The sequence below is a fragment of the Hippocampus comes genome, unplaced genomic scaffold (genome assembly GCF_001891065.2).
Source record: "Hippocampus comes isolate QL1 unplaced genomic scaffold, H_comes_QL1_v1.1 scaffold117, whole genome shotgun sequence".
Lineage (NCBI taxonomy): Eukaryota > Metazoa > Chordata > Actinopteri > Syngnathiformes > Syngnathidae > Hippocampus > Hippocampus comes.
In genome coordinates, this window is record NW_017805225.1 from 423,098 (window position 1) to 437,205 (window position 14,108).

The following is a 14,108-nucleotide window of genomic DNA, read 5'->3' on the forward strand; positions in this document are numbered from 1 at the left end:
TGATTGAAGCGTACTCGGAACTATGTTTTTTTATGTATTGTTTTGTTCCATTCCAAACACGAGCGTGACAGTGGTTGCGTGACAAATGTTTTGAACTCCACCAAGGTTCCTGACCGCGTGAGAGTGGAGATAAGGTTGCTTGCTGACATACCCGACCAGCTGCTGTTTAAAAATTAAAGGGCTTCCGATTGTGGCCTCGCTCCGCTTTAACTGGCCTCTCTCTAATTGTGGTATTTCAACGTAAGCCGTGCTATGTTTTGAGTCAACTCAAAACACTCCAAGAAGAATGGAAGATGAGCTCATGTTCACTTTTTCGACGAGCGGGTTGACTGGAGCCCCCGGAGGAGGTTCTCGTGCTGACAGGCACCGATACAAAAGGACTCAACGGGGCTTTATGTTTGTTGGCGTCAATTGCCAATTGCAAATCTTTTTTTTTCCCTTCCAAAACTAGCCGTTGGTTCAGAGTGTCTTAGCCAAGGAACAAAGGCTGTTTTTGGGTCTCTTATTATGATTAATCCGACGTTAATCCGAGAAAGAAAAAAAAAAGTCCCCCACACGGCTGTGTTTACTCGCCGCTGCTGATCGGAGTGGACAAAGAGACGCCGGCGCCACCAGCGTGGAAAAGAGCTTCCGTTGGTGGTGTTTAGCGTCGGTGGTTTGGCTATAATGTTGAAATCGGCTCTTTGCGTGCGTTTGCTCAGACGCTTTCCACACAAAAGGCTCACGGTTGAAATGATCGATAACCGTCTCGCATTTCCAGCTCTGCAGAGAGGATGTTTTCAAACAAAGGGCCATTCCGCAAAAGCTCCTTCGCCAACGTCATCCTTATTAAAGTCCTGATAGCCACAACATAAGATTGGACATGACGAAAATGAATGCGATTGAAACCGATAACTGGTGAAGAAAGGCGGGGGGCGGGGGGCCGGGGGGGGGCAGCCTCTTAGTGATATTGGGCTATTTTTTGTCTTGTTTGGCCATATGGCGTGAGAGGCACTGGAGCTTGTCTGAGGTTTTATGTTCCCTCAAGGTATCAGGGGAAGCTGCAAACTGTGGCTTCTTTTTGGATTGCTGTATCTTATTGCATCTTTTTAAAATGGCCATTGATTCCACTTCATTACTCTCTGAAACGTGAAACTTGTGAATATGAAAGCGAGATTTACTTTTAGCTTTGTTTAGTGCCATCTGGCTTGATGCGTTTGTGCAAGCTTGCGAGATGTGATCCTAAAGCGGCACCTTCATTAAAGTGTTAATGTCAGGATAATTCTAGCCGGTTGATGATTGCCTGTAATTGGGCACCATATGCAATGGATGTTGGCAAGGGGGCTTTAACTGGCAAGAAGGGACACTTCCGGTTATCATAAACACCATGCTCATAAAAGCTGCACAGCATGCTGCTTTGGTGCATATAATGTAGTCATTCAAAACATATGGCACATAACTGCTGTTCTATATGTATATGTAGATAGATATAGATATAATTTGGGGGGGGGGGGTTCAAATAAGTTACATCCCCTCGGGTGTAAAACTGACATTTTAACGAACAAAAACAAAGTATAGTCAGTATCTGAAAGCAAACACCACCAGCCTGAACCTGTCTCTCCACACGTTGTATCTCATCTCCACCAAGGTCAGTCACAGCAGGTCGACACATGGTTTTGCCTCTCTGTCAACAAAACGAAGACCAGTTAAATAGTTGTGTGACATCAAGATGAGATTCGGCCTGCCCCTCAGTTTGTGGGAACCAGTTGCAGACACATTAAAAACAACTTTTGTATTCAAATAACATTCGGACAAGCTAGCATGCACAATAAACCTATTCAGCAGATGGTTACACTCCTGGATTTACCAACTGCTTTTCACTTGGCCCTTGCCACTATGTTGCGTTGGCTGCCCTGCTCTTCTGATCGATGCTTACACGTGTGTGTGTGTGTTGATGATGCATGCTGAAAAAGATGGCTTTTTTTTCTTTTTTTTTTTTTGTTAGGGATTTGCACGAAAGAAATGGGTTGTTGATTGAGTCACTTAAAAAAAATCTACTCAAATTCTTTATCAATTCTTTATCCTCAGTATGTCACCGGTGTTGATTTCACCACACAATGTGTGTCATTGTGTAATACCAGTTTGCTGTGTGACAGTACATGCCGTTGTACTGTGTAGAATATCCAGATGAATGCAAGATCTTCTACCTTAACTCTTGTGGAAAAAATTGTGCTTGATCTGTGCTCAAGAAGATTCTGATACAGAAAAGAAACTATAGCTTCTTTTGCAAAACATAAAACAAAACAAAAGAAATCATGAGCGTGAGCAAGCCAACTTCCTGTTATGGTTGAAGAACAGAACCACAACTTTGTTTCACTCACTTTAAGTCACCGAATGCGATTTTCAAACATTTGATGGCATTAGCTCATAGTCTGAATATTTTGCGATACTGCTCATTGAAGTATTTGCAAAATGTTTCAACAAGCACTAAAGCAGCCTGAACTAGTTGTGGGAAAGACGATCCTTCTGGCACTTCACGGCAAGCGAATCCTATTTGAACACACCTTTTAGATGCAGTTTAGACAATGACGAGGCGGATTACTATCTTCAGTTCAGCGCAAGCGCACGCGTACGCGTACACTTAATAAACACACTTTGCAAGTCAAGTCCTTTGTCTCGGTTTAACTGTAACACTGTCTGATTGGCGGGATTGCTGAGCTCATCAACCACTGATCAGCCCATGTGTAATAATCCACTTCGAGCTCCAAGTCATCATTAGAATAGTCAGAGCGAAGTGCGCTTGTGTATTTACCACCCCCACATCCCCAATATACCCCACGTATGACCAGAAGCTCCCTTGCCAGTTATAAAGTCCTCAGAGAGCAGGAGGGAAGGTGGGTAGGAGGGTGGTGGTGGAGGTGGGGGAAAGGGGGGGGGGGCTTCCTCATCTTTGAATCAAGCTTTCGGATTATTGGGTCATGCTTTGTTACCCAGCTGCAGAAAAACCCCTTGTTCACAGCAAGGGGGGTAGGAAGGATCAGTGTGTGAATATATGTGTCCCTTTCCACGTCTCTGTCTGTCGAATGTTACATCGAGTCGTAATGGGTCCCCAATGGCTTTTGAAGCCACGGTGGTTGTGACGAAGCGAGGCGGCGGAGTTGAACAGGATTAAACTCTTTGCGACAGTCACTCAGGGCTTCTTCCCAAAGGCTCTAATTCACACTTCCAGGTAGCCAGTGTCCATTTAACCCTTGACTTCACCTGTATGCAAGGGCGGATCTTCTTCGACTGCCTCCACTTGCTGTGACATGGGGAATGGAATCAGAAAAATGTGTTTTTGTTTCCTGAAACTGTCACCACACAGCACCGTACTTTTTTTGGGGGGGGTTCCTGTTTCTTGCGTTCGTTCCTTCACGTGAAGCTGACGCAGCTGTTTTCATTTCACCCAAAAACACCATATCGTGATAGCTCGAGACCGATTGGAGGTCGGCGGGTCCAAAATATCCCGTGCCACACCACACCGAACTGGACCGGTTGATGATTGAAGAATGGACTGGCCAATATTGTGTGAGAAATTGCCCAATTTCTCTTTGGTGGCACATGAGCTTTGCCATAAAAGGACAGCTGAAAATGCAAAGGTCATCCTTGCAGGCGTCATCTTTTTTTCTTCCTCAATTCTGTGAAGTAGATGTGTTGCTTTTTTTACCCAAGGCCTGATTGTGCATGCCTCGAAGCAGCCAGAGCAGGACTTGACACTTGAGGTCAAAGTATCCAAAACGGCTGTGCTTTGTAAGTTGTGTTCGTATTCCAAGCCAAGACGACAGTAATGCACCTTACTTTGGAGTCAGCCAATCCTCCATGAAGCGTCTCCAGTTGGTCCAGAATGCTGCCACTTTCCTCTTGACTGGTACTCGTAAGAGGGAGCACATAACTTCTACTCTGGCATCCCTTCACTGGCTCCCGATATGTTTTTTGAGTTATTTTTAAGAGCGTACGATTTGAAATGGCCTGGCCGGTGCCTCAGGTCTGTGGATCGGACTCTAGTAGAGGAACCGAGGACTAAGCGGAGGCTCCGAGGGGATCGAGCCATTTCCGATGCCGGTGCCTCTCTTTGGAATGACCTCCCGCTGCCCATCTTTAAAACTCATTTATATTCTTTGGTTTTTGACACAGAATGAGACTTGGTTTTTAATTTGACTGTTTTTGTGCTTTTGACCCTCTTCGTTTTTCATTTCTTGTTTTATTTATTTTGTTGTATGAATTAGTTTTGCTCCATGGACAGCACTTGTATCCAGCGGTGTGCTTTTTAAAAAGTGCTCTAGAAATACAATTGAGTTGAGTTGAAGAAAGTCTGTTCCGGACTGGAGTAAGGGAGTAGAGGTTCTCAAACTGCACTAAATTACCTTCAACACTACTGCAGGTTTTCCCCACTATGATGTTTTACTTGTTCCATTGGCTGGATTTACGCGATTTACTGACTGTAATTTCCGGACTACAAAACACTCATGATTAAAAGCTGCAACAGCTTAATCTTTAAAACTAATTCGTCCATACATTGGTCGCTTTAAAAATGGCATATTTGCAACAAAAGAAAAAAGAGGTCACACAATGTTGAAAAAACAAACAAACTTGTGTTTACCATAAAACACTGCGGTCCATGCCTCCCCTCCCCCCAATGCTGAACGCAGCCAGTTACAAAATAGCGTCACAGTGACAGAAAGAACCTTTCTCAGTCTCTCGTTGTCACACGAGGCAAATTCTCCGGCGAGCTTGACCACCACGCCGCAGTGCAGCCTTGGGAAACCAGTTTGCTACGTGCTGAGGAGACGCAGGGGCTGTTCGGACTCGTTCCCCATGCTCGTGAAACTGAACTCAAGATGCTTATTTTTACTCAACTTAAGACTATATGTTCTCCGTTAGCTGCCGACACAGCACCTGTATTCCGTCGTATTTGTTATTCATTTATTCTTCATTTGCTTCCATTTTCTCACTAACAAATGTTGACACTTGCGTAGTTGTTTGTATTTAGGGAAAAAAAAAATTGAACCTCACTGCTTTAGTGTAATTTAATTTGTGCAGTAAATGTGAACATATTGGAGATGTGTCACACTGTCACATTGTGAAAAAAAAACACACAAAAAAAAACCTAACAATTGAATGTAGGCAACCACTGTGATTCCGAATTGGGAAGCCCGCTACTCAATGTCACCTGAAACTTTGACGACTGTTGGTGAATCCCTCCACATTCAACCCCCTGAGTTAATAACATTTATAAAAATATCATAGAGCAGGGGTGTCAACCTCATTTTTGTCACGGGCCACTTTAGGATGACGTCTTCCCTCGGAGGGCCGTTATGACAGTGAAACCACTAAAATGCGGAATCGTCTCATCGCATTATTACTTGTTGTCCATCAAATTAATGGATGGATAGTTTTGAAATCAGTCAGCTATAATAGTTACACCTGACAATTTGACATTTTGGTACAGTTCTGAGTAAGGATGATGCTTTTGCGGGCCACATAAAATGATGTGGCGGGCCGGATCTGGCCCCCGGGGCCTTGAGTTTGACATCTGTGTTCTCGAGCTTCTGCGCACGTGCTGAGATAAAGCAGAAAGCCAACTCAAGTTACAGTGTTTACCATATTGCGACGTTGTGTATTTTCTTCCATTTGCCGGTGGGTGTAATCAATGGTCGCCTTGTCGCTTTTGAAGCAGGCATTTGCTGCTGTCCTCAGTTCTTGCGCCATCCCACACCTGCCTTTTATTAGTTTTGTGCGCGTGGGTTGGAGTGTGCATGTGCACACATGGTGGTTCCGCATTTGGCCGCTGTCCACGTTTCACTCAGAGGAAGGCTGGACTTGAAAGGAGTGGATGATTTTGATGTTGTGGGCCCGAGTAATTGCCAAACAAATGTTTTTTTTTTTGGGGGCGGGGGGGAGTGAAAAGACATGGAAGGGAATTGGATAACTTCAAAAGCAAAGTATTTAGCTTCCTGTCTCAGGCCTGAAGATTTCAAGGGTAATGATCGTTTCCGGCAGCGTGTCGTTTCCGTGGGATCATTTGTACGGTACTAAAAAATCGTTTCCCATAAAAATCACCGCGCACTGGTTGACTGTACGCGATCGAATCTCTCCTGTGTGATCAACGTGATTTCACTGCGCCTGTATGTGCGTTTGTGGTGTGGTGTGTGTGTTTTTCTCTTCTACTTTTGTTTTTATTAAGTGGGGGGCGGAACAGGAAACATTATGTGCGCACGCACGTGGGTTGCTATTTTCGTCTGCAAGCTGAGAAAGCACGTGGATAATGCATAGAGATGGCGACGAAAAAAACACCGAAAGGTGTATTAGTTACTACATTTAAGAAATGCGAATGCCAGTCTAAACTCAAGCTATCAAACATAAACAGGGTAAAGCGATGACTACATTTTGGATGATGACGCGAATTACATTCAAGTCACTCACGTGGTCTGTTTTCCATCGCTATTCCGTATCATTCTATTAGTACCAAACACACATTTCACTCTACCCCGAGAAATTCCTTCCGTTTCTGCTCCCATTCATTCTGTCTCTGGTTTCCATTTCTCTTTTGCTTTTGAAAGCTGGGAATGAGATGCTTTATTGTTTTGTCATGCCCACTTGGAAATGGGCGGCAGTAGCTCATCGATGTCCAACACGGGTTGTCATTACTCTTCCATTGAGAACACATGCATAGATACAGTCGTCGTGAATGGCCGTCTCCGTTGCGCTTCCTCAAGATCCTCAGTACTCGGGACAAAAGTGCTGCTGTTCGAGCCACGACTGACGAGTGCACAGCGCTTGGAGCAGCCGTTATCGATGCATTCGAAACTATTTCCGTACGTAAGGTCGACTTTGATCCCAGGAAACGGTAATCGCTTCCTTTTTTTGGGGTGGGGGGGTTGAAAGTCGCACATGATCAGAGTCTGCACGTCTCTCGACTTTACCTCACCGACTTCTTCCCGCCAGATGAAACCATGCTGTAACATTTGGTACGCAATTCATCATCTGTGGCCTTTTCAAAGTGTTCGTACTCCTCGGTCGAATTGATCCCACCTGGCCGTCTCGGTCTTGTCACTCGACGTTCACTTTAGCCCTTATCCTCATTTGTGTGAAAAGGCACACTTTGGATTGAAAAGCCCGACTACAATTATATCACTGAAAGACCACATGACCATTTATTATGATTCTGTCTGCATGTGTGCATTAGTAAATTGGTGGGCTGAGATGGCTGCCTTGTTTTGTGCCATTTTCATTGATGTGCACGCTGATCTAAGTGGAAAAGCCTGAACCGCTTCATTATTTGGCCACGTATAAATTGTTGTCATTGTTCATCCCCGATCTGTGCTGCGCTGCGATCAGTGTCTGAATGGCCTCGCGACCAAAGCGCTCTCGTACATGAAACCTGAGTTTCCCAATACAATTTGCTGTACTTCTTTAAGCTCCACCTTTTTGTTTTCATTGTCACAAGTTTCCACAAGCACCAATGTCAACTACCACTTGTAAACTACCGTCCTTTCGGAACAACAAAGTGCATCTGATGTCAAGCCGCATCGGCATGATTTAGCCATGAAAACAAATTTGTACACATATTGGCGTTATAACATGGGATGATTTCAAAGAAAAACGTACATGTCATACATCTTGTCCAACTTTGTTGTCACGTTCATCGGAAATGCAAGCGGCCGCTCTGAGAATTGAGATTGAAAGAAGCTGTTGGGTCATGTTGTTCTTCCTCGACAAAGAAGTCAGTCAGCAGGAAGCTTGCAAGTCTGAGGTTGAAATGTATATACGGAGATGCCTCCTCACTACTTGTTTCTTGTCACACCAGTTTAGTTTCTCTCATTTCTCATTTCCATGAATTCTATTTCCACACGTGCGTACGTACGTACGTGCGTGCGTGTCTGTGTGTGTGCATGCGGCACCGTCTCGTTCACGCCTACCTGCTAATCGTGCCACTTTGTGAATGTTTGCAGTCTTGCACAGAAATGAATGGTAAAATCACTGCAGAGTGGGGCTACATGAGGCGACAATGGGAAAAAAAAATTATATATATGTCAAGTGATCGGTGAGAAATGAGAGGCATGCAGAGAGTGTGAAGGATGGAGGACATTCTGGGGAGATTTAAAGGATGTGGGAAACAAGGAAACAGGCGCACAAAGAGCTGAAAGGCAAATGTAGAAGTACGCACAATCAACTTGTCCCCTCCGGCTCCAACTATTCTCTCTCTCTCTCTCTCACACACACACACACACACACACACACAGACAGTGCAGTCACAAAAAGCCAACGCGTCTGCGAGGTGCACACCGTCCCACGCGGAGAAATCACGTCATTCTGGTGACCACACCCCCTCGGGATGACACTCACCTTTTCAATTCACTCTAATTGTGATCCAAACAGCCTCCATTCCGAACAGGTTCACTTCCCCAGAGGTTCCGCCGATGTGCGAGTCAACACGCGCAAAAGCTCGCCGAGCTGTTGCGAAAGGAGCCCGCAATCTGTGCGATTTAGGAAAACATTTGCCCGTCTGGCGTGGTGTCGACAACCACAGAGGGGGTGAACATGGATTCCATTTCAGACGTTTGCCAGGTGTCAGCTGTCTCAGTCGATGGTGGCACAAATGGGTGAAGGGAGCGCGACAGAATGCGTTTAATATTAAAAACCACAAAACCTGGAAAGAGTCTTTTATTTTTCCCCCCTCGATGTCGAGCGAGGCAACGCGAGGCTTGCCTCGACGAGCTCACCGCTGCCGAGCGACTTTATTTTGTCAGTTTAACAATGGAGACAAGATACAAAGCTCATGTGGCGCCAATAGGACGTGCCCACTTGCCTTTCCCGCACAGTGTTTACGGAGCCCCCTGCACCATCTTTGCCAGCTCTCTTCACTCATTTATTTCTTATTGGGACAGAGATAACAAGATTAGTGCTCCAAGTGCCCAGGAGTCCGCAGAAAAAGCGGTGGGGGGGGGGACCCTTTCACCCTCTTCACTTTTGAAGACAATAGCCGTATGCGTGTCTGCGTACGACTTTGCGCCCGTGTCCTTGCCAGATGGGACCGGTGCTTCCTTCAGCTGAGAAAAGCAGCACGAACACTCAAAACATCACAGCGCATACGACCCACCGCGCACATTCACCACATTCTCCTGCTCTCATTTTGGGTCCAATCCTCCACTTAAGTCTCGTAATGTCCATACTGAAACAAACACAACAAATGCAGAGCATTGTCAACGTTATCTTGGAACTCAGAAACCACGCGAGCCAAAACGTGATGAAGAATCTTGATTGATGCAAGTCTTGTATGTCGGCGGTAGCTCATCTGTTTGGAACTGGAAGGCTCAAGTGGTGGTCAAAAATGGCACCTCGGTGGGAAAAAGGTGCCCCAGATCAAGACCAACTGGCAGTGTGTCTGCGGCTATGACATTATCCATCCATTCTCTGATCCGCATTGAAATACATTGGAGGAGAACTTTTTTTTTTAAATCCAAAGAATTCTCCCCCCAAAATGCTGATAAATATTCAATACACACTTTCCATGGAAAATGGAAAGAAATTGTGGAGACCTCCTCCCTTTTAAAAACAAAACAAAACAAAAAAAACATGCCATTTTGCAAATCTGCAGGTATCAAACCGCGAGTATTCCGTTCGCGTTTGCCTTTTTCATCGATAGGGCTTTTGACGCTCGCAGCAGGTTTCAACTCCTCCTCATCCGCAACTTGACTCTGGGCTGATGTTTGCGTCCACCCTACCTCTGTTGCCTCTTTCACTGTTCCTGAGAAATCACTCGCATGCAAGGAATGCAAACGTTTACGCCCCCCCCCCACCCCCCAAACACGAAACGCGCACATGCATGCCGTTTTGCAGTTCATTGTGTTGGGCACGTGGCCACGACATTAGAGTTAGACAGACACAACGCATGCGTGCGCACACACGCACGCGTCACACTCGGCCCCTGCCTGACTTCTGCCTTGGCAGACAGCTTCCTACTGAGTAAGGCGGCCTGTGCTCTCACTCACTCCAAAGCAATCCCCCCCCCCTTTTCCCCTCTCGCCTGCGCCTTTTTTTTGCACTGGTAGTTTCTTTCCGAACGAGCCTTCTCTGCGTCCCTCCTTTTACTTCCACATCCACATGGTGGTCTCCTTTTGCGCTCTCATCTCTCTTACAACATACTGGCCACAAGCACGAGTTGCCGAAAAGTTCCTTTTGTCAGCCGGTACACCTCATCCGTCCTGTCGAATCCCTCAAATGGGTTTCATCGCCTGCCCCGTTGCAGCATTGCTTAGCGGGCCTGCGTCGTGTTGAGCTGCCTGTGAAGATTTAACCGCTGATTTGCCCGCTTAGTGCAATGCCTCAACAACTCAAAATACGGATAACAGGCCTGCTATCGGGGATTGTGCGGCTGTGTTTTGCCCTCACACGGGGGACAAACAAAATATATTGGAGAAATCATATTTGTATACGGAGTGAGCCTTTCTGAGGTTGGACGCACTGTCGATCCCTTTGAGAGCTGCGGTGCCATCGCGAGCTCGATGCTAACTGCTAACCGGCAGCCGACCAAATCCGTTTTCCTCGAAGGAGCGAGTGGGCGGTGGTGCTTCACGGTCCAAATGGCTCTTTAAACACTCTGGACGTGATCTGTAACGGAAAACAAAAAGTTCCTTCCATTCTGTCTGTGGAAGTGAAATGAAAGTTGATTTTTCCGAAAGGCGTTTTCTTTTATGGCCATATCGCCCAGCCCTAGATTCTCGTCAGTATGCGGGTCTTCTGATATGTGCTTTGTTCCCGCTACATGAAACACATCCAGCCCGCCCAATTCTCCCCCCACGGTTTTGTCTGTTTCTTGTTCACAGGATGAGCAAATATCTCTTTTGGTAAGTGCACCTTTTTGCTGAGATCTGATGAAAAGAACCCGTTTCAAATGTTGAGTGCTGTACTTTTCTTGACACCTCCGAAGAGAGCGCGCTATTGTCTGTGCACAGAAGTGTAGGGTTTATTGTCGTGCCAAAGACAAGCAGGCCTTGGCCGTGCCAAGTGGTACCAAGCCAGTTGGCTGTCATTCACACTTTTGTTTTGTGTTGTGCTCTGTAGTCAGCCCGCAGCGCACATTGTTGCGAAGAGGCTTTCAAACTTACTTTGCCCGGGCTTTTGTGTGTCTGTTTTATGCTACTGACATTGGTCTCGGCAGAGAACTAGAAATGTTTGCACATTTACCGCGGTCAAATGTTTCCCCCCCTACTTTGTCCCAGGGCACAGTTGTCAAACACAAGGCCTGGCCCGCCACATCATTTTATTCGATTAGATCTGAAAACAAACTGTAATTACTATTCTTGGATATTTTTAGTTGCCAACAAACCTCTGCTCCACACTTCAGACGATTTATCAGTAAATGTCGTGAATATGAGTGGGACGAATAAGTCAATTTATGGAGGGAAATCATGTTTTGTAACTTCCGCAGAAGCATATCTTAACCCCTATTGCATGTTGTCAAGGTCTCTCTCTCTCTCTCCCACCCCGGTTATGTATTGGCATGAGCTTGACGGAGAAACTCAATGAATGTCAAGCATTTGGAAATATTTTCTTTTGTCAACTCAAGGCTCCTAAAGGGCATTGTGTAGCATTGTTTACCAGCTGCCCCGCCTTTGTTCCTTTTGTGTGTGCGTGTGCGCAACTTGACATGATCACAACGTTGTCTTCGCATAGATACGTTTGCCCGTGTGTGGTTTAGTACTCACAGATGTGACTCGATCCCCAGGAACGTCCGTGTCCATTGTACAGCCCCTGATTGTGAGTGACAGTTGACTCCATTGGCCCATCGCTTGCTTGTGTGTTGTGTTGTGACAACGGCATGCTTTGTACAGCAAGGAATTGCTGCCTGGAAGGCTTTGCCCTTAGATACCTTGCGTGGTGCTTCTACATCACGCTATTGGATGAGTTTATTCACCGCAGTGCGCTACCTGTACGTGATTCAAAGGCCCAAACGCGGAAAAAAAAAAGACATTGAATTGTAATTGCTAAGAATCTCCCTCAACTCAAATGAATCTATTCACCGCCTCGCCCAAATTTTAAGTAAATCAGAAGTGGGCCTGCTTATTCTGTAGATCTCCCAAGTCACCTGATCTATTTGCAAGGCGTCTTCTTTCCATCGCTGCTTTCCCCAGGCTTCCTCCGCTCAGCCTTCTGGCTGCCGCCTGCCCGCCAGTTGTCTTTCTCCCATTGAGGCCCAACAATGGCAGGCAAGACACCACAGCCTTGACGCCTCCACCCTGGGTCTTAGTGGGGGTGTTGCGGTGGGCTGTGTTTGGGGCGCAAGCTGCGAAAGGCTTCGCTTGACTGTGGGGGCAGCAAGTAGTCGAGTAAAGGCAAGAAAAAGCGGGTCGACGCCCAGATTAAACCTCAATGTATGTCTTTGGCATGAGTGTCTGCCACGTCAGCGAGCCGGTTTTTCTCCTGCGCTTGCCCCGAAGCAGGAGAACAGCAAGAGAGAAGCCTGCAAATGAAAGATGGTTGACTAATAACAGTACTCGAGCGGCGGTGTCTCGAGCGGTTTAAACTGTGAACACACCTTCAGGCTGCACCAGTTGAAAGGGGGTCCTCCTAATCTGCCAAGAGTGGCGTCATAATGCATTCAAGCTGATTTGGTGATGCATGTTTTCTTTGTGCGTGTCTTAGCGCTGACTGTCTGTGTAACGCACGTACATACGCGCACACACAAACACACACACACACACACACACACACACACACACACACACACACACAAAAACAATCTCTCAAATCCCCCTCTGCTTTGGGTCCCATCCCCATATGGTGGCTGGGCTTGATGAGAGCTTGATGAAGTCAACCAGAAGCCCCCCCCAAGCTCCGTATTTGTGTGTGTGTGTGTGTGTGTGTGTGTGTGTGTGTGTGTGTGTGTGTGTGTGTGTGTGTGTGTGTGTGTGCGCGTGCATTTCCAGGTTATATATTGGCTTGCAAGCTGTTTTCATTCTATTACATTCATGATTCATTTCATGCATGATTTTGCAAGGCTTGCCATGATCAGCTCTGTAGGTGTGGAGTCTAATCGGGGGGGTGGAAAGGTTCCTAACCTCCGACTTGCAGATGTCCCACCACACCATAAATGCTTTTTGTCACACGCACGTGTTTAAATTGAACCTAATTGAAGCAACTATTGTGTTTCTTGCCAGCTGCGTTCAGGAGAGTTCTGAAAAATTATCTTGCTTTGTCTTCTTCACAAGGCAGTGGTGACGTACTCGAATATCCAGTTACACTCTGTTCATGCTTGTATTCGAGATTGTCAGGCGCATATATGCTGCTGATGCCGTTATGGCATGACATAGAAATGTAACCTTTTCAACCTGCACATACTGCATCTTGGTTCTGTGGAAGTTTTGGTTGCAGGGCTCACATCCTCTCCATGCCTTTGCACCAAACTTGCAATAGGAGCATGACAATAACCAAACGTTATCATCTTTGTTGTTGTTCTCGGGTGGTGGTTGCTCACGCTTTGATCAAATTGTTCCTTTTTCCTGCAAAAAGACAAAAAGATTGGTCAAGCCAGACGTCTACTTGAATATTGCAAAATATCTCGATGATATCTTAACATTGTTTCACAGCTGTCATGGGTTTAAAGCAGAAGAGAGATTTTCTGAGCATGTGTCCATTCCCAACACAGAATATTCTTGGCTGGTCATAATAGCTCGTTAGCAATTTTTTAACGTTATATTTATGGCTGTTCCGATATGCCTATTTTTGTAAGAAATTTCACAGCACACAATTGCTATTCATTCTTAATGAATGAATAGCAATTCACTAAGCTAACACTCGCATGACTCATGGGAGTGTTAGCAGTCTAAAGCACGATTGTAATAAAAAAAAAAAATTTAAAAGTGGTATTCTCACAATGATCTAGCCTTGAATGAACTGGACCCACACAAAGTGGAGAAAGGACAGCGTTTGACACGCACGCTCAGATGCCCTTCGATTCGTCTTCACCCCAAGTTGTGCTTTGCGTTGGACACAATGCGTCCGTGCGCGTCATGGCAGCTCTCCCGTATTCTCGTGCAAGCTGAAAGCAACATTTCGGTTCTTCCTCTCAGAGTAACCTTGATTGCTTT

The 14,108-nt window shown here is 45.9% G+C and overlaps 1 protein-coding gene across 2 annotated transcripts in view; it reads left to right on the top strand.

Annotated features, from left to right (window-relative positions):
- Positions 1-14,108, top strand: part of zswim5 (zinc finger, SWIM-type containing 5) — a 31,212-nt gene that overhangs the window by 741 nt on the left and 16,363 nt on the right. The gene's annotated exons all lie outside the window — the stretch shown is intronic.